The sequence below is a fragment of the Pan troglodytes genome, chromosome 16 (genome assembly GCF_028858775.2).
Source record: "Pan troglodytes isolate AG18354 chromosome 16, NHGRI_mPanTro3-v2.0_pri, whole genome shotgun sequence".
NCBI lineage: Eukaryota > Metazoa > Chordata > Mammalia > Primates > Hominidae > Pan > Pan troglodytes.
In genome coordinates this window covers 29,784,582-29,802,507 of record NC_072414.2, presented here as the reverse complement: position 1 = coordinate 29,802,507, position 17,926 = coordinate 29,784,582, and the positions used below count along the sequence as shown (strand labels likewise).

The 17,926-nt window shown below is 37.4% G+C and overlaps 1 long non-coding RNA gene across 1 annotated transcript in view; it reads left to right on the top strand.

Annotated features, from left to right (window-relative positions):
- The window catches only part of LOC134808513 (uncharacterized), a 43,582-nt gene extending 31,893 nt beyond the window's left edge, over window positions 1-11,689 (top strand). Inside the window, exon 2 of the long non-coding RNA XR_010151595.1 lies at window positions 11,581-11,689. This is a non-coding gene — a long non-coding RNA (uncharacterized LOC134808513). The remainder of the gene's footprint in view (window positions 1-11,580) is intronic.
- Window positions 11,690-17,926: the final 6,237 nt, after the last annotated feature.

Here is a 17,926-nt window from a genome sequence, read left to right as displayed (position 1 = left end):
GACTAAAGGTGGGCTCTGTATATAGCTCCTAGGTTGTTACTTCTTCACAGCAGGCAAGGACTGTTAGCTTAAACCCCGTGGTGCCAAACTCAATCCTTACATACCCAGTTGCTTTAAATATATTCCAAATAAGCATGTTTTAAGCCATTTAGAGTCTGTCTGCTTTACCTACACCACAAAACTACACCTAATACCTGCCATCCATAGATAAGATCACCCTTGTAGCTATAAATGACCTCAAATCATGGCTGCTTTTCATAGGTCTCTAGTCCAGAGACTGCTAGACACATAAGCCCCATCTCTGATTCCTTGCTCCCCTGGAAGTTCTCTTGCCCTCTTTTGCCTTCTGGGTGTTAATCCCATGCTGCTATTTCTGTCAGGTATTCTACTCATCCTGGAAGGAAAAGGAGCTTCTTCTCTCATGCGACTCTGTCCCAATACTGGCCAATAAAACTTACTGTTCAGTACTGACATCTTGTAGTTCTGTCTTTTCCTTAATCAGTCCTGAAATCCCTGAACTCACCATAGACACCCCTACATTTTCTCCAGGAATAGTCAGAAGTGATATTAGAAGTATTTACCAACTTTTAGACCCTGAGTCCTTCCAATTAGAATGGATGTCTGACCACTCAAAATAGACACCATCTATAAACAACTGATACAGCTGTTCTGATTGATTATCAGCCCTGCATAAAAGTGTTTGCGGATGGGGCTTCAGCTGGTTGGCTCAAATACATCTTTAATTAGATTGGATGCCACCAGACATCCAAATGGATTGGGTTTATTTGCTTTTTTATTTGTTCAAGAATGTTCTAAGGGCTTGCAATATGCCGTGTGCTGTCCTGAAGCTCTGCCAACCAGTGCCAATTGTAGCCGTCAGAACACTGTCTAGTACATGTGATTGAGACTTCATAGGTCTGGCTGGGCTGGCATGCATGTGACATTCTCTGGGTAGAGGATCCTACAGGGACTGTGGCCTTCAGAGCTGGGCCTTGTGGACAAGGTGGGGTTGAAACAATGGTTCTGGATCCCTAGAAGACACACGAGCTCTCAGCCAAGTTGTGAACATACAGGCCCACCAAACTACCTAGGAAGCCTGAAGATGCTTAGGTTCCAAAGTTTGACCAGAGAATCTCTAGATGATGACTTTAGACTTCTAGAATCACTTCTGTGCCTTATGATAGATTTTCCCCCCATTCTAGATAGTTTAACTCTCCTAGGGGCAACTTGTGAAAATATAGCATGATAAAACTGCTTGTCTGGGAGTTTCCTGGTTTAAACAGTTGCCACGCTAACATTGGAGGCATAAGTCTACTATAAATTGACTTCAGATATTGGAGCATTTGGGCTGGATTAAAGGTGAATAGCACCTTTGGCTTAAATACACCTGCCATTCCTGGGATCCAGTTGAATCTAGGATCTTCCGTTAGGTGGTGTTGTGGACTGAATTTTGTCCCACTAAATCCATATGTTGAAGAGATCTACCTCTAATGTGACTGTGGAGACATGACCTTTAAAGAAGTGAATAAGGTTAAGTGAGGGCATAACGGTGTAAGCCTATTTCAATCGGACTGGTATCCCTATAAGAAGAGGTAGAATCACCAAGGATATGTGAGTACAGAGGAGAAAAGGCCATGTTTGAGAATAGAAGGTGGCTGTTTGCAAGCTAAGGAGAGAGATCTCATAGAAACTGAATGTGCTGGCCCCTTGATCTTGGACTTCCAACCATAGTTATTTTCACCATAACTATGATAAAATACATTTATGTTGTTTAAGCCCCACCAATATGTAGTATTTTGTTATGGCACCCCTAGCAGATTAATACAGGTGGGTGGTCAGCAGAAGGGCCATATTTACAACCCATATGAGAAATAGATATAAGAAACTTCTGAAGTATGAAACTAATGGAGATACATAATAGTTTAGGGAGCCATCACTTAAAACAGCCTATATGTTAGGTTGTCGGGATGTAAAGAACAGATATCCCATGGAAACACAAGAATAAAGGACCTTATGGATGTGGTCCTGTCTTCAAGGAAGTTGTAGACTTCCAGCAATAGGTTGCACGGTATTTTTTTTCATTTCAAATTTTATTATAAAGGATACATGTGCAGGTTTGTTACATGGGTAGATTGTGTGATGCTGAGGATTAGGGTCCCAATGATTCTGTCACCCAGGGCATAAACATAGTATCCAACAGGTGGGTCTTCAACTCCTGTCCTCCTCCTCCCTCCCCTGTCTAGTGATCCCCAGTGTCTATTGTTCCCATCTTTACAGTCATGGGTATTCAGTGTTTAGCTCCTGCTTATAAGTGAGAACATGGAATATTTGGTTTTCTATTTTTATGTTAGGTCACTTAGAATAATGGCCTCCACCTCCCTCCATGCAAAGGGCATGATCTCATCCCTTTTTATGGCTGAATAGTAGTCCATGGTGTATATGTACCATATTTTCTTTATCTAATCCACTGTTGATGGGAACTTAGGTTGATTTCATGTCTTCGCTATTGTGAATAGCACTGCAATGAATATATGGATGCATGTGTCTTTTTGATAGAATGCATTCTTTTCTTTTGGGTATATACCCAGTAGTGGGATTGCTGGGTCTAATGGTAGTTCTATTTTGAGTTCCTTGAGAAACTTCCAAACTGTTTTCCACAGTGACTGGACTAGTTTGGATTTCCACAACAGTATATAAGCATTCCTTTTTCTCCCAACCTCACCAGCATCTGTTATTTTTTCACTTTTTAATAATAGCCATTCTGACTGGTGCAAAATAATATCTCATTGTGGTTTAGATTTGCATTTCTCTAGTGATTAGTGATGTTGAGCATTTTTTCATATGTTAGTTGGCTGCTAGTATGTCTTCTTTTGAGAATTGCCTGTTCATGTCTGTTGCCTATTTTTAAAATTAGATTGCTTTTTGCTTGTTGATTTGTTTAAATTCCTTGTAGATTCTGGATTTTAGACTTTTTTTTTTTTTTTTTGAAAGACTCTCACTTTGTCACCCAGGCTGGAGTGCAGTGGCACAATCTCGGCTCACTGTGACCCCCACCTCCTGGGTTCAAGAGATACTCCTGCCTCAGCTTCCCGAGTAGCTGGGACTACAGGCACAGGCCATCATGCCTGCCTAATTTTTGTATTTTTAATAGATAGGGAGTTTCACCATGTTGGCCAGGTTGATTTCAAACTCCTGACCTTGGGTGATCCGCCTGCCTCAGCCTCCAAAGTGCTGGGATTACAAGAGTTAGCCAATGCACCCAGCCTAGACCTTTGTTAGATACACAGTTTGGAAATATTTTCTCCCATTCTGTAGGCAGTCTTTACTCTGTTGATAATTTATTTTGTTGGGGCACATGGTCTTTAGTGCTCCATCACCAATGTGACTAAACTTGACTTTGGTATGTGTCTTTCTGGCAAACTTTAAAATCCTTATTATTTTCGGTAATCTGCATATATTTTCTCTTTTCTATATGTTCCATTAAACTTCAGCTGGCAATGTGGGGCCATTTAATGTGTCTGATTTTTCCTCAACTTCTGCTCCCATCAATCACTAGCCTATTTGTTCCATAATTCAAAATATTTAGATTTCTTTAGAGTTCTGGCTACTCTTTGAGTTGCAGGGACCTGCACTAGAGAATTCTCTGGCCCTATCGCCTCTCACTGGAAGTGGATAGAGCAGAACCACAACTCCTTGTTACCTGAGGGCTAACAAGTGGGTTGTATTTGGGAAGGTAATCTAGCCTCAGTCTGTTGGCATCATCCATATCTCCTAAGGGAAAAAGACTATAGCCCAAGAACACACCTTTGGATCACTCAAAAATGTAATAATTTGATTTTACACCAGGATAAGATACTACTATTGATTCAGGCCCATATGTACAAAAGGCAGAGTATGAATGAATATATGGATATAAAACTAAGATCCAGGAACTATGTCTTACTCCTCACCACCCCTCTGCAAGATGTTGTGAAAGCTGTTCTTCATTAGGTAGCATGGCACTGTTTAGACATTGGAGGAGCTAAAAGTCTGAATATAACCAATGGGTTCAAGCATTATTTAGTCTTGCAAAGGGTTCAAGCATTACTTAATCTTGCATTCATTGCCCTCCTACAAGGGTATAAGTTATGCTCCCTGGAGGCACAGCTTCATTAAGGCCCAGCCCCTTGGAGCCACTGTGGAAGGTTGATTTTTTGGAGTGCCAGGCATGCATCAAGCACTTCATTACATTTAGGGCATGTTCAGAAGATCAGAAATACTTCTTATCTTGACTTAACTAGGAACTGAGCAGCTTGTGAAACTGGCCAAATAAATTAGAAATTGAGGCAGCCCATCCTGGTTTTCTAAAAATTGTTTAGGTGTACTTATTGGAGGTATGGCCAGATGTGGCACTGTACCTTGTTGGCAAGGTTAAGTCATGTGTACTTACAGCAGTCAACCTCACCAAGGTGTTCCCCAGGTGTCTCGAGAGGGATCTGTTTTCACTACCAAGAGGTCATCTCTCATCAATGAATGAAAAGTTCTCATCGCATTCCTGAGAACTAGAACATTCAGCACACTCACATGCTTTTACATTCCATTATTTTCATGTGCCTCAAGGATGATGGGCTGATGGGATAAAATCTAGTTCCCAACTGTGGGATTGAGTTATAATCAGAATGCACAAGAAAAAATGCAGGAGTTAGAAGAAATGGGGGCCAGTTGGGCTCTCTACTGACTTATCTGTCCAAGGGAATGCCCAGAAGAGGAGAGAGTAGAATCAGGATCCAAAAATTGAGATAAAGATTAGAAGCAGGTTAGTGTAAACAAGCTGGAAGATCTGCGCAGCAGAGGGCTTGGAGAATGATCAACAGTAATAGGTAGGCTGAGACCAGCACCTAATAAGAGGGTGAAGCAGTATACTTCTGGAGAAAAATATGTGCAAGTTAACAGGTTTCTGGAACATTTTACATATGGCCAGCACTAATGGTGGGCCAGGGCCAGGGCCAGGTAATTAAAGGGACATAGCTGAAAGAAACCACATCCATTTTATTCCCTCGGAAATCTCATTAGACTTATAGTTAGCTACATAATTGAACAGTTATTTCATATCTAAACTCTTTCAAATTGGTTTTCTATCCTCACAACATATGACGCAATCCACTGAAAACATAATGGGTTGTGTAGGAATGTTTCTTGATTGACTGATGAATAGAGTCCCTTATTTAGAGAGATTTCCATGTAATTGAACCACTGTCTATTCATTTTTTGTTTGCAAATATTTTTCCAAGGGAGTATTCAATCTCTTTCTCATATACATCCACGTTATGTCTCTCATGCATGTTTTGTTGCCTGCTTCATAATACAAATAAATTTCTCACTTGCCTCTTCTGCCTAGAGTGGGACAGTAGGTGATATTTCTGGTACTGAATTACCCATTGATGCATCTGCCTGGACCTGGAGATGGAGAGTGAAATATGAAGGCTACTGCTGGAGGGAAGCTATTTAATTTTGGGTTGTGGCCACAGCAAAACATGACATGGGGCAACACTAGGAAAGCAGCATGGGATGAATTTGTTTGTCATATTGTATTTTTGAAAGATTGACTCATAAATTTCACTTTAGCCATTAACAACATGCAGCCATTACTCAAACTATTTATCAGTTGCCAAAAAATTAATGTATCCTGGTGGCTCAAACCTTGAATAATTGTGGGAGAACCTGAGGAGAGATGGGAAAAAATTCCCCCATAATTGTGAGAGGGTTTGTTTTTTGTCCTTTCCTTCCTTCAGCAGTAGGAATACACCCACATTTCTAGTATCAGGACCTCCCTGATTCAGTCCTTTGAAAGGTCCTAAACTACTCTCCTTATTTTTGTGTTAAAAGCTGTCATGGGTTCAGTTAAAGCATAATTTTGCATGTATAGGGTTTGAGGGGGTGGGGAACAACTGCATGATTGCAGCTCATCTTTATGATTTCTGGCCAGTTGTTTCTTTTTTTAAGGACTGATTAATGGCCAGGTGTCATCTGACTATTCCTAAACCTCTGATGGCTAGCAGAGGTGGTGAAACAGCTATTCCCAAACTCCAGAAACTGGCTTCCCATGGCTCTAAGAGCTGGGCAGAAATTCAGCTTTGGGGAAGATGTTCTCTTGGTTCTGCAAGAGGTAGTTTTGAAGAACTCTCTCATTTTAGCCAGAAAGCTCTCATTCATAAACTTGATATTGACTGTTGTTGACATTGTTGAAAAAAACGGAAAGGCCTTCAGAACGGGATGTTGGCTCCTGTTAAAAAATTTGAAGGGTGGTCTCATGGTTCTTGCAAGAGATTTTTTTAAATGAAGAAATTTGGGATTTCTTTTGGTGGGTGTGGTGACAGGAGTTTGTGGGTTCTGGGACTCAGGGGGAGAAAAATATGGGAGAGAACTCTGTGTTAGAAAGCAGATCCCTAAAACAGGGTGGAAGGCCAGAGGATCAGGGAGAAGAATGGTCAGGAGGATTTCTCTGTGACAGAACTGCAGGTCAGCTAAAGGGGAAATGAACTAGTTTGAGAAAAATATTCTTAAGACAATGGACTGTCTTGCAGTCTACTGTTTTGTTGAACGATCCTTCCTTGCATATCAGAAAGCAACTGATATACTTTGGGTGCTATATCAGTCAGGGTTCTCCAGAGAAACAGACCCCCTCTCCCCGACCATCCACACACATTTTAAGGAAATTAGCTCATGTAATTGTAGAGGCTTGCAAGTTTGAAGTTTGTAGGACAAGCTGGTAGGTTAGCACCTTGACAGGAGTGGACATTGCAGTTTTTAGCCAGAAGTTCTCCAGGAAACCTCAGTTTTGCTTTTCAGGTCTTCCAGCGGATTGGATGAGGCCCATTCACATTACCAAGAGCAATCTCCTTTTCTTAAAGTCAACTGATTGTGAATATTAACCACACCTATGACATACTTTTTATAGCATCACCTAGATTAGTGTTTGATTACATTACTGGGTACTAGAGCCTAGACAAGTTAATACATAAAACTAACTACCATAAGCATTAATATCCATGTTCAAATAGTTTATAGTGGTGATAGTTCTACGGCCCTCGGTTATGTTCCTGTCTCACCTTCATCTTTACAGGCCCTGTCTTTCCTCCCACTCTCCTCTTGGAGGTCCTACTCACATATTTTAAGAACTCTTGTTGAATGTTTTCTCTGTTGCATTTAGCATTCTTATTGCTGTTGGGAATATTACCCCAAATTCACTAGCACATTAGGTCCGTTTCTTCAGGAAATAGTCTACAATAACTCCTAGCCCTGATGGTTTCCTAAATTGTAACTGATAGCTTAGTCCAAGTCCATTATTTATTCATTCATTTAATCCTTCATTTATCAACGATGATTTTTAGTACTGACTGTATATAAATATACTATAAGTCCTGATGCATATATAAGGATGAATAAGACATCTTTATATTCTTTTTGTTGCCTGCATTACTATTTAGCTGACCACAGAGAAACACATTTACTACTATTCTGCTCACTTTGAAAGCCTTTTAAATTTTCCTGCATTTTATCCCCATTGACTGGGTTTTCTATAACCTAAAAGATATCAGTATTGTCTGCAAGTATGAGGATTTTATTAGATACTCCCTCATCTAGATCATTTATAAACATGCCTTGGCTTTGATCCTTAGGAATTTTCAGCATTTAAACTTATCCATCTAAAGAAGAACTTATTTATTCCCACTCTTTGTAATTTATGTTAGCTTCTTACTTAGACCGGAATGTTCCTTCAAGCCCATTGTGACTTCTTTAAGTTAAATATTTACTGAAGTGTAACACACATACAGAAAAATAATCATGTGATGAATTTTCGCCAAGTGAACATACCCATGTGACCACTACCCAGTTCCAGAATTAGTCATCAGCGCTCCCCCAAATCCTCCTCATCCCCCATCTTCATTGCACACCCCTGAAAGTAAACAGAAGCTTTCTGATATCATAATTAGTTGCTTTTGCCTCTTTTTAACTGCATATAAATGAAGTTATACAGAATGTGCATTTTTAGTCTTTTTTTTGTCTCATAACACTATTTCTGAGAGACACAATGTTGCTACGGCCATGTTGTTTGGAGGAGCAGCCGTTGGTTCATCCTCAGTACTGTATAATATTACGCCATGTATCCATACACAATTTGTTTATCCATTCTACTGTTAATGAGCATTTGAGTTGTTTGCCTTTTGGCTATTTAGTGCTACTCTGGACATTTGGATGTGGACGTGTATGTGTTTCTGTCAGATATATACCTGGGAGTGGAATTGTTAAGTCATAGGGCGTATTCAGCTTTAGCAGAGATCGGCAAAAAATTTTCCAAACAGATACACGTGTTTATAAGCATTCCTGTTGTTTCATGTTCCTATCAACATTTAGTACAATCAGCTTCCAAATTTTACCCTTTTGTTATTGGGGTTTGAATCTCCTTTTCTTAATTAGTAATGATGTTGAATACTTTTAATAGGCTTACTGGCCATTTTGGTACTCTTTTTGAAATGCCTTTTTTTTTTTGAGATGGAGTCCCACTCTGTTTCCCAGGCTGGAGTGCAGTGGTGTGATCTTGGCTCAATGCAACCTCTGCCTCCTGGGTTCAAGTGATTCTCCTTCCTCAGCCTCCCGAGTAGCTGGGATTACAGGTTTGTGCCACCACAACTGGCTAATTTTTGTATTTTGGGTAGAGATGGGGTTTAACCATGTTGGTCAGGCTTGTCTCAAACTCCTGACCTCGTGATCCACCCGCCTTGGCCTCCCAAAGTGCTGGGATTACAGGCGTGAGCCACTGCACTGGGCCTTGAAATGCCTTTTTAAGTCTTTTGCCTTTTTCCCCCCTATGGCTTTATTTTTTAAAATCAATTTGTCGGAGTTATTTATGTGTTATTGATACAAATTAGCTATCAGGTGTATATTGCAAATACTTCTCATGTTCTGTGACTTGCCTCTTCAAAATGGTGTCTTTTGATAAAGATAAATTCTTAATTTTAATGTCCAGTATATCAACTTTATATTTTATGATTAGCATTTTGTTTACTGTTTTTAAAAATAGTTTTCTTCCACAAGATATCCTATGTTTTCTTCTAAGGATTTATTGTTTTTACTTTTATATTTAAATCTACTGTTGACCTGGAATTGATTATTTTACATATAGTGTGAGTCTGGGACCAATTTTTTTTTTCCGTAAGGACATCCAATTGACCTAACAGTACTTGAAAAACTAGGATTTCTCCATTGCCTTTAGTATAATATTTGTTAAGTAACCACATACATGTGAATCTGTTTTTGGACTTTTAAATTATGTCCATTGATCTATTTATAGTTCTTCGGGTCAATATTATTTACATTGCTTGTACATTTCTCTCACTAATTCTTTCTACTTATTTTATCACTGCTGTAAGGAAATATAATTTTTCTATGTTGATACTGAATGAGGGATTCTACTAAATTCAATTGTTAATTCTGTGTATATGTAGGTTCTTCTGGAATTTCTTGTTGTTTGTAAATAGTTACAGTTATATTTCTTCCTTTCCCTTTCTTATATCTTGCTTTTCTTATTTCCTGCTGGGATTTTCAGTAAAATGTCAAGAGAACTGACAAGAGCAGACATCTTCATTTCAGTTTCACTATTAGGAGGAAAGATTTCAATAGTTCATTATTATTATTACCTCTGCTGTAGGGTTTTTGTAGATACTCTTTATAAAACTTAAAAGTTCCATTTAGTGCTCGATGTAATGTGTTATTAAAAAATGACAATTAAAACAGTGAGATACCACTACATACTTACTAAATATAAAAATCCAAAACAGTGACAACACCCAATGCTAGTGAGAACATTGAGCAACAGGAACTCTCAGTCATTTCTACTAGTAATGCAAAATGGTACAGTCACTTTGGAAGATAATTTGAGAGTTTCTTGGGAAGCTAAAAATACTCTTACCATATGATACAGTGATCACACTCCTTTGTATTTACCCAAATGAACTGAAAACTTATGTCCACACAAAAACCTGCACATGGATGTTTATAGCAGCTTTACTCATAATTGCCAAGACTTGAAAGTATCAAGATGTCCATCAGTAGGTGAATGGATAAATTGTGGTACATCCAGACAATGAAATATTATTTAGCGCTGAAAGGAAATCAGCTATGAACCCATGAAAAGACATGGAAGAAACTTAAATGCATATTTCTAAGTGAAATAAGCCAATCTGAAAAGGCTACATGCTGCAGGGTTCCAACTACATGGAATAGGCAAAACCATGAGACAGTGGAAAGATCAGTGGTTAAGAATAATCATCAAAGGATCACAAATAATCAAACGTTGGGGCCAAGAGTGGTGGCTCACGCCTGTAATCCTAGCACTTTGGGAGGCCGAGGCGGGCGGATCACCAGAGGTCAGGAGTTTGAGACCAACCTGGTCAACATAGTAAAACCCCGTCTCTACTAAAAATCCAAAAATTAGTTGGTTGTGGTGGTGTGTGCCTGTAATCCCAGCTACTTGGGAGGCTGAGGCAGGAGAATCACTTGAACCTGGGAGGCAGAGGTTGCAGTGAGCCAAGATCGTGCCACTGCACTCCAGCTTGGGTGACAGAGCAAGACTCTGTCTCTAAATAAATAAATGATCATCAAATGTTGACTTTTCCTACTTGATTAATATCCGCTTTTATCTTTGAGTTTAATTTACTGTTTTTTAGAGTTGTATATTGGACTCATTGATTTTAGCCTCTCCTCTTTTAAAAATATCCATTTTAAGTCTGTAAGTCTTCCTCTAAGCATAGCTTTAGATTTGTTTATACTTTTAGGGGAGTGAAACTATTTTGTATAATACTGTAATGGTGGGTATATGTCACTATATATATGTTCAAACTGATAAAATGTACAACAAGAGTAAACTCTAATGTAAACTATGAACTTTCGGTGATAATTATGTGTTCATGTAACTTTATTGGTTGTAACAAATGGTACCACTGTGGGATGTTGATAGTGGGGCAGGTTGTGCATTTCTGGAGGTAGGGGGAACATGAGAACTCTCAGTACTTTCTGCTCAATTTTTTTGTGAACCTAAAATTGCTCTAAAATATAAAGTCTATTAAGTGCATATTTAATATATAAAATATATGATTACATGTATAGTTATTTTTTGACATATATAAAGTTAGCTAGAACTCATCTGGTCATCTGGTTCTGGTGACAATTTTAATAGTAATTAAAATAAAATAGATTTTTCAATAGTAAGAAATGTTACCTTTTATTTCTTTCTATCTGATTTTAAAGTTAATGTGACTTTTTATTGTGAATGCATGATACATTTTATCAAATGTTTCTGTTGAGAAGATGCTATGGTTTGAACTTAGTTTTTCCCCATAAAAATTATGTCGAGGCTTTGTCCCTAATGTAACAGTGTTGAGAGGTGATGAGACCTGTAAGAGGCATTTGCGATCCACCTGCATGAAGGGATTAATGCAGTTTTGCGGTAGTGAGTGAGTTCTTGCTCTTTCAAGACTTGATTAGTTACTATGAAAGTGAGTTGTTATGTGAGGCTGCCTCTCGTGTTTGGTCTCCTTGCAGATGTCCAGTTCCCCTTCCACTTCTGCCATGTTATGATACAGCATGAGGCCCTCACCCAGAAGCTGACCAAAAGCAGCTGCCTGATCTTGGACTTCCTGCCTCCAGAACTGTGAGCTAAATAAACCTCTTTTCTTTATAAATTACCTGGTATCAAATATACTGTTATAGCAATAGAAAAAAGACTAAACAAAGAATATTTTTTTTCTCTTTTATTCTTCACTAATATAGGTTAACTACGTTGATTTTTTTTTAATGTGAACTAATCAAACATCTCTGGAATAAACCCCACTTGGTCATGACATAGTTGTTTTAAATCTCACTGGATTCAATTTGATTCAATATACAAATTTTGTATATTTTTTTACGTTTACATTTATTATTGAAAGTGGTCTGTAGTTTTCTTTTCTTGTAATGTCCTTGCCATATTTTTCTGTCAAGGTTATTCTGTGCTGATAACATGAGTTGATAAGTGTTATCTCTTCTGGAAGTGTTTGTGCAAGTTTGGTAGGATTTTATTTTTAAATGTTTGATAGAATTCACTAGCAAAGCCCAGGGTTTTGTTTGTAGGTATGTCTTTAATTGGTGATTTAATTTTGTTTTTTAGATACAGAAATTTTATATATTTTTCTTTCTTTCTGTGTCATTCTTGGTAAGTGTATTTTTTTCTGGAAGTTTGTCCATTTTATCCAAATTGTCCAATTTATTAACAGACAGTAGTTCAGAATATTATTTATATCTTTTTAAATATCCAATATAGTATGGATATGTGTCCCTGCCCAAATCTCATAGTGAATTATAATCCCCAGTATTGGAGGTAGGGCCTGGTGGGAGGTGATTGGATCATGGGGGTTGATTTCTCATGAATGGTTTAACACCATCCCTGTGGTGCTGTTCTTGCTGTAGTGAGTGACTTCTTGTGAGATCTGACTGTTTAAAACTGTGACACCTCACTCCCTCTCTCTCACTCCTACATTCATCATGTGACATGCAAGCTCCCGCTTTACCTTCTGCCATGATTGTAAGCTTCCAGAGCCCTCCTCAGAAGCAGATGCTGATGTTATGCTTCCTGTACAGCCTTTAGAACCATGAGCCAATTAAACCTCTTTCCTTATAAATTACCCATTCTCAGTTATTTATTTATAGCAATGCAAGAATGGCCTAATACAATATCCTAGAATCTAGTAGTAGGATCCCTTTTTGAATATCTGACATTGCTAAATATGGCATTCTCTTTGTTCTTGATCAGTCTTATTAGAGGACTTATCTTTTTGTTATCTTCTTAAATAATCAAAATTTTAAGGTTTTTCTGTATTTTATGTTTATTTTCGACCTCATTAATATCTGCTTTCAGCTTTGTGTTTAATTTACTGTTCTTTTTTAGAGTTGTATACTTAGCTCATTGATTTTAGCCACTTTTCTTTTAAAAATATACATTTTATGGCTATACATTTTCCTCTAAGCATAGCTTTAGCTTCGTCCCAAATTAATTCAGTTCAAATAATTTTCTAATTTCCATTGCTATTTCTTCTTTGACCATGAGTTACATAAAAGTATGCTGCTTTAATTTATAAATACTTGAGAATTTTATAGTATTTTTTTGCTATTGATTTCTAGCTTTATTCCCTTCTTTTTTTTTCCTTATTAAGTTACAATGAAATGTTTGCTTGTTTTGTCCCCTCAGTCTCCCAGATGTCTGTGTCTCTTTCAGTGTTTCCTGCATTTCCTATGCTTTCTATTCTCCATTCTACTGCCCTATCTTCCAATTCATTAATTTACTCTAATCTACTTTTAAATCTATCTATTGAATTCTTATTTTCAATTATTATATTTTATAGTTCCAGAATTTCAATTATCTATCTATCTATCTATCTATCTATCTATCTATCTATATCTATCTATCTATTCTTTTTGAGACAGAATCTTGCTCTGTCGCCCAGGCTGGAGTGCAGTGGTGCAATCTCGGCTCACTGCAGCCTCCACCTCCTGGGTTCAAGTGATTCTCCTGCCTCAGCCTCCTGAGTAGCTGGGACTACAGGCACGCACCACCATGCCTAGCTAATTTTTGTATTTTTAGCAGAGACAGGGTTTCACTATGTTGACCAAGATGGTCTCGATCTCCTGACTTTGTGACCTGCCTGTCTCAGCCTCCCAAAGTGCTGGGATTACAGGAGTGAGCCACCGCGCCCAGCCTCAATTATATTATTTTTGTAGTTTCTAGTTCTTGGTCATAATTTCTATTTTGTTATCTACTTTCCTGACAAAATTAATCACAGTTACTTAAAAATTCTTGTTTGTTAACATTTGAGTTACCTATGGGTCTATTTTTATTGTCTGTTTTTCTTCCTTCTTCATTTTATTTCTTAGCATGCTCATTAATTTTTGATGAAATACTGAACATTTCATGTAAAAACTTTTAGAGACTCTGGGTGCAAACCCAGTGCAAAGTGCTGAGCTTACTTTTTTGGTAGTCCCTTTTTTCTGAGATATAGCCCTTTATGATCCCAGTTGTTTTCTCCCTAGTCCCATGAAATTGCCAAAAGTTCTGCTGGTTTCTCTGGTACCAAGCAGTGGATCTTCTACCTGACTTCTTGTCCTCTTTCTGGGCCTAGAGTTGGCAAACTCCCTAAGAAGAAAAGAAGAAGCAGGCAGATGACGAATTTATATCAGTGAGCTTTTCTTCTCTCCAGGATGATGTCTCTTCAAGTTCTGGTTGCCTTATCACATGTTTGATCTTAGCTGGAAGTGAAAGCCTTTTATTTTATTGATATAACCTTTGCATTAGAATGTTGAATAATATCTAGAAAGATTATTTGTCCTGTAATTGTTTAATTCTAATGAAGTTATTTATAAATGCATATTCAAAAGCACAGATATTGGAATTTGGCTCCTCTAGCAATAATTTCAATACTTTATGGATGTTTCCTTACCCTTAGTCATAAAAGAAAGGTAGATAAAAAGCACAATTTGTTCAACCATTTACACAGAAAAAGAAGACATAATGCTATTAACATAGGGATAATTTCATGTTTCCATAGCAATTTGCTACGAATAAAATCCTAGCTTTTATGTTTATTTCTTACAACACTTATTGGGAAAGAAGTTAGATGAATTCTGGAATTAGGGTAGAAGATTGTTATGTGGCCAAATTAAAAATTAGTAGGAGAGTTTTCTCTCTTGGCACCAGGACTTTTTCACTGTAAAATAATTTTTAAAAAGTTTTTGCAAGGCAGTATCTCCTGGAGGAAAATTCTTAGACACAGAACGTGACAATAGATGGTCACAGGAAATCCTTTCTGGTTGTGTCACTCTAGGAAAGTCCCTATCCTCTGTGACCCTCAGTGCCATCATGTATAAAATGGAGAGAATAGATCCTGCTCTTCTTATCTCATGGGATTTTTGTGAAGACTGAAAGAGATCATGTGCGCAAATGTAGTCTAAAACAACCTGTGTATACATAGGTGGCATAACAGTTTCTTAGACTCAGATATTTAAAGTTCAAGTGGTTCCTCTGCTCTGAACCCTTGATTTGAAATTGTTTATCTGTATATTCTATATTCGGGTGTACTAGATTGTTGCTTCTCTAAATGCAAAGGTTAAACCAAAATCTGCTCTGCACCCAAATTTCACAATTAAATCCAAGCTAAACAGAGCATTCTGTCTGCTTCCTGCTGTCTTATTACTCCTGATATCTCCCCAGTTACAGCTAACAGTTTATATCTATAATCCTTTTAACCTCTCCTCAGCCTCATTTTACATCCCTGTGTGTCCCTGCCATAGTTTATTATCCTCCTCCTGTTTGGATTAAAGGTGTTAAACTGCAAGGGCTTCTTTGAAACCCGGTTAAGACACTATTCTCAGCCCCAGCTAATAGTACTCAATTATATTTGCATGGTAAAGTTTTTTCTCTACTGCTTCCCCCAACTGAAAGATCACAAGCACAAAACAGGGAGTAGCCCTTGGCATTCCTATCACCTACTCTGTTTTCTTTTTCTTCTTATCTAGACACACTTTTGCTTGTACAGGGCTGGTTTTCTTTTCCCTGCTCCTTAGACGATTTTGGCCCGTTTTCAACTCTCATTCTTTTTGTGGCATTGGGAGTAGTTAGTCATTTGTGCATCAGTGAGAAGAGGGATTTAGTGAATAGGAAGACCATAGACTTTCCTCTTTGGTCCTTCCTTCCTTGACAAAGTAAATCCCACTGAAAAACAGCATTAATAGAGCATGACGGTTTGAAGAATAGAGCCCTAACTGTTGACATTTCTGTTGTCAAGCTAGGTATTATGCTGTGATAAAGAAAAGACACATTTTTTAAAAAGACAATCTCCATGGCATTAGGTTTATTAGTGCAGTATCATTGTCATTGTTCTCGATTCCCCAATACACTTAAGGGCCTATCAATATTTCCATTAAAAAATCCCATTTGCTGTCATTTAAAAGTAGCCTGGCTATGTCAGATCATTTAAACTGAAATTATAGATCAATTATTTTTAGGTTTATTATTGAACGTCAAGGGTGGTTAAATTCACTGAATTTGTAGGGGTTGGATAGTCTCTGTTCTGGAAGAAAATGGTCAGTGTAAAGACAGGACATTTTGCAGGTCCTAGGGAGAAGATAAGACATTTAACTTAACATGAATCACTGTTAGTTATCCATGTGTATCAATGAAAGAATAGGTTTACTTATCGGGATCAGAAATGTAAATGACCCCAAATAATCTTAGTTCTTCATTTAAGAGATATGAAAGCTAATTGCTCACTAGATATAATAAAAAGAGGTCAGCACCCTCTGGCCTCAGCGGTGATACAGCCATCTATTGAGCACTCACATGGCACATGTCATGTTAGGTAATAAGCACAGTAACCGAACAAGTTAGGCCTATAGTAGTTTACAGATGAGGAAACTGAGATTCCAATAAGTTAAAAAAAACTTTCCAAATTAAGCAGCTAATAGGTTTGATGCCAAAGCCCTTAATTTTCTTTTGTACCACTGAAACACGTAAAGTGATTTTTCTACTACCACCTGGCCATGGTTTCTCTATCCTGTTTGGCAACTGGGGATAGGCTGTCCACATTGAAAAGTGCTTCCTGCTTCCACCTGAATGGTCATTGATATGTGGATAAAATGAGAAAGAGATCATATTTTTTAAGATCCCATAGTTTTCTTTTATCTCATTCATTAATTTGGCCGAAACACTTTTTTTACTGCCACCCACAATGTCTGCAAGTGTTCCTTTTATCATCTAACCTAAAATAGATATTGTTACTTTTTTTGTATTTTTGCCAGTATGATTCTTTTACAGTGATGTCCCTTGTCAAACACTGACCTCACCACTAGTGAATTTCACTATCATTTCAGCATATCCTTGTAGGTCCTTTGAATCGCTGCTTTGTGAATTGTCTGTTCACATCCTTTATCTTACGTTTTCCCTGATTTCTTTGCCTTTTATCTTATTTTGGTTATATTTTAATTTAACAATTGTTGGAAAATAGATTGGGCTTTTGGATATATGTTAATTAAGCACAGATATGCCAGGTGTCACTAAATCAGCCCATACATTGGAGTGGTAAATCTTGAGAAAATTGGGAAATTCTTGTACATCTTTTTCTAACATACTCTGAAAAAGTGGGATTCTCAGCATTGAGATAAGCCTTTTCTCTTCTAAAAATTACAAGAGGGGCTTGCTATAGTGTCTACTCTATGGATTTTTAAAGTTGCTTGTGGTAGGTATCTACATACAAATTATAGCTTAAGCATCAGCTGTGATAAAACTGGCATGATACTTATTCAAGTCAATCATATTACTTTTTCACATCACAGTGATACTATTTAAAGCCAATTAAATGGAATTCAAATCAGGATTTTTTTTCATTGAAAAGCACATGTGTCTTCATTGAAGACTATTTTCTTGCTAAATTGGATGTTTTACCTTTGAGCTATTGAAATCTTTTTTTTTTTTAATCTTGTAAATAGAGGAACATTCTTCTGGTATTCCAACACTAAAATAAAATGTATGCTTGCTTTAAAAAATATAATCTTCAAGCTGAGAGCAAGTAGGGTTAATTTCAGAGACTGTTACTTAAGGTGGATAGTTTTATCCATATGGGTATAAATATAAAGTTTGTTACCATTGTATTTGAAGACTTTTTGGAAAAATATGCTTTTAACATAAGACACTAATACTGAATGTCGACTGGAGACCTTTTATTTCTTGTTCTAGGTTCAAATATATTTGGGGAACTTGATTTCCTTCATGTGGATTTTGTGTTTCTCAGTAAATAAAGATCAGATTGAGTTTCTTGTTTTCTGTAGGACTATTTGAGTTATGATTTCTTAGCATGGAATTTCA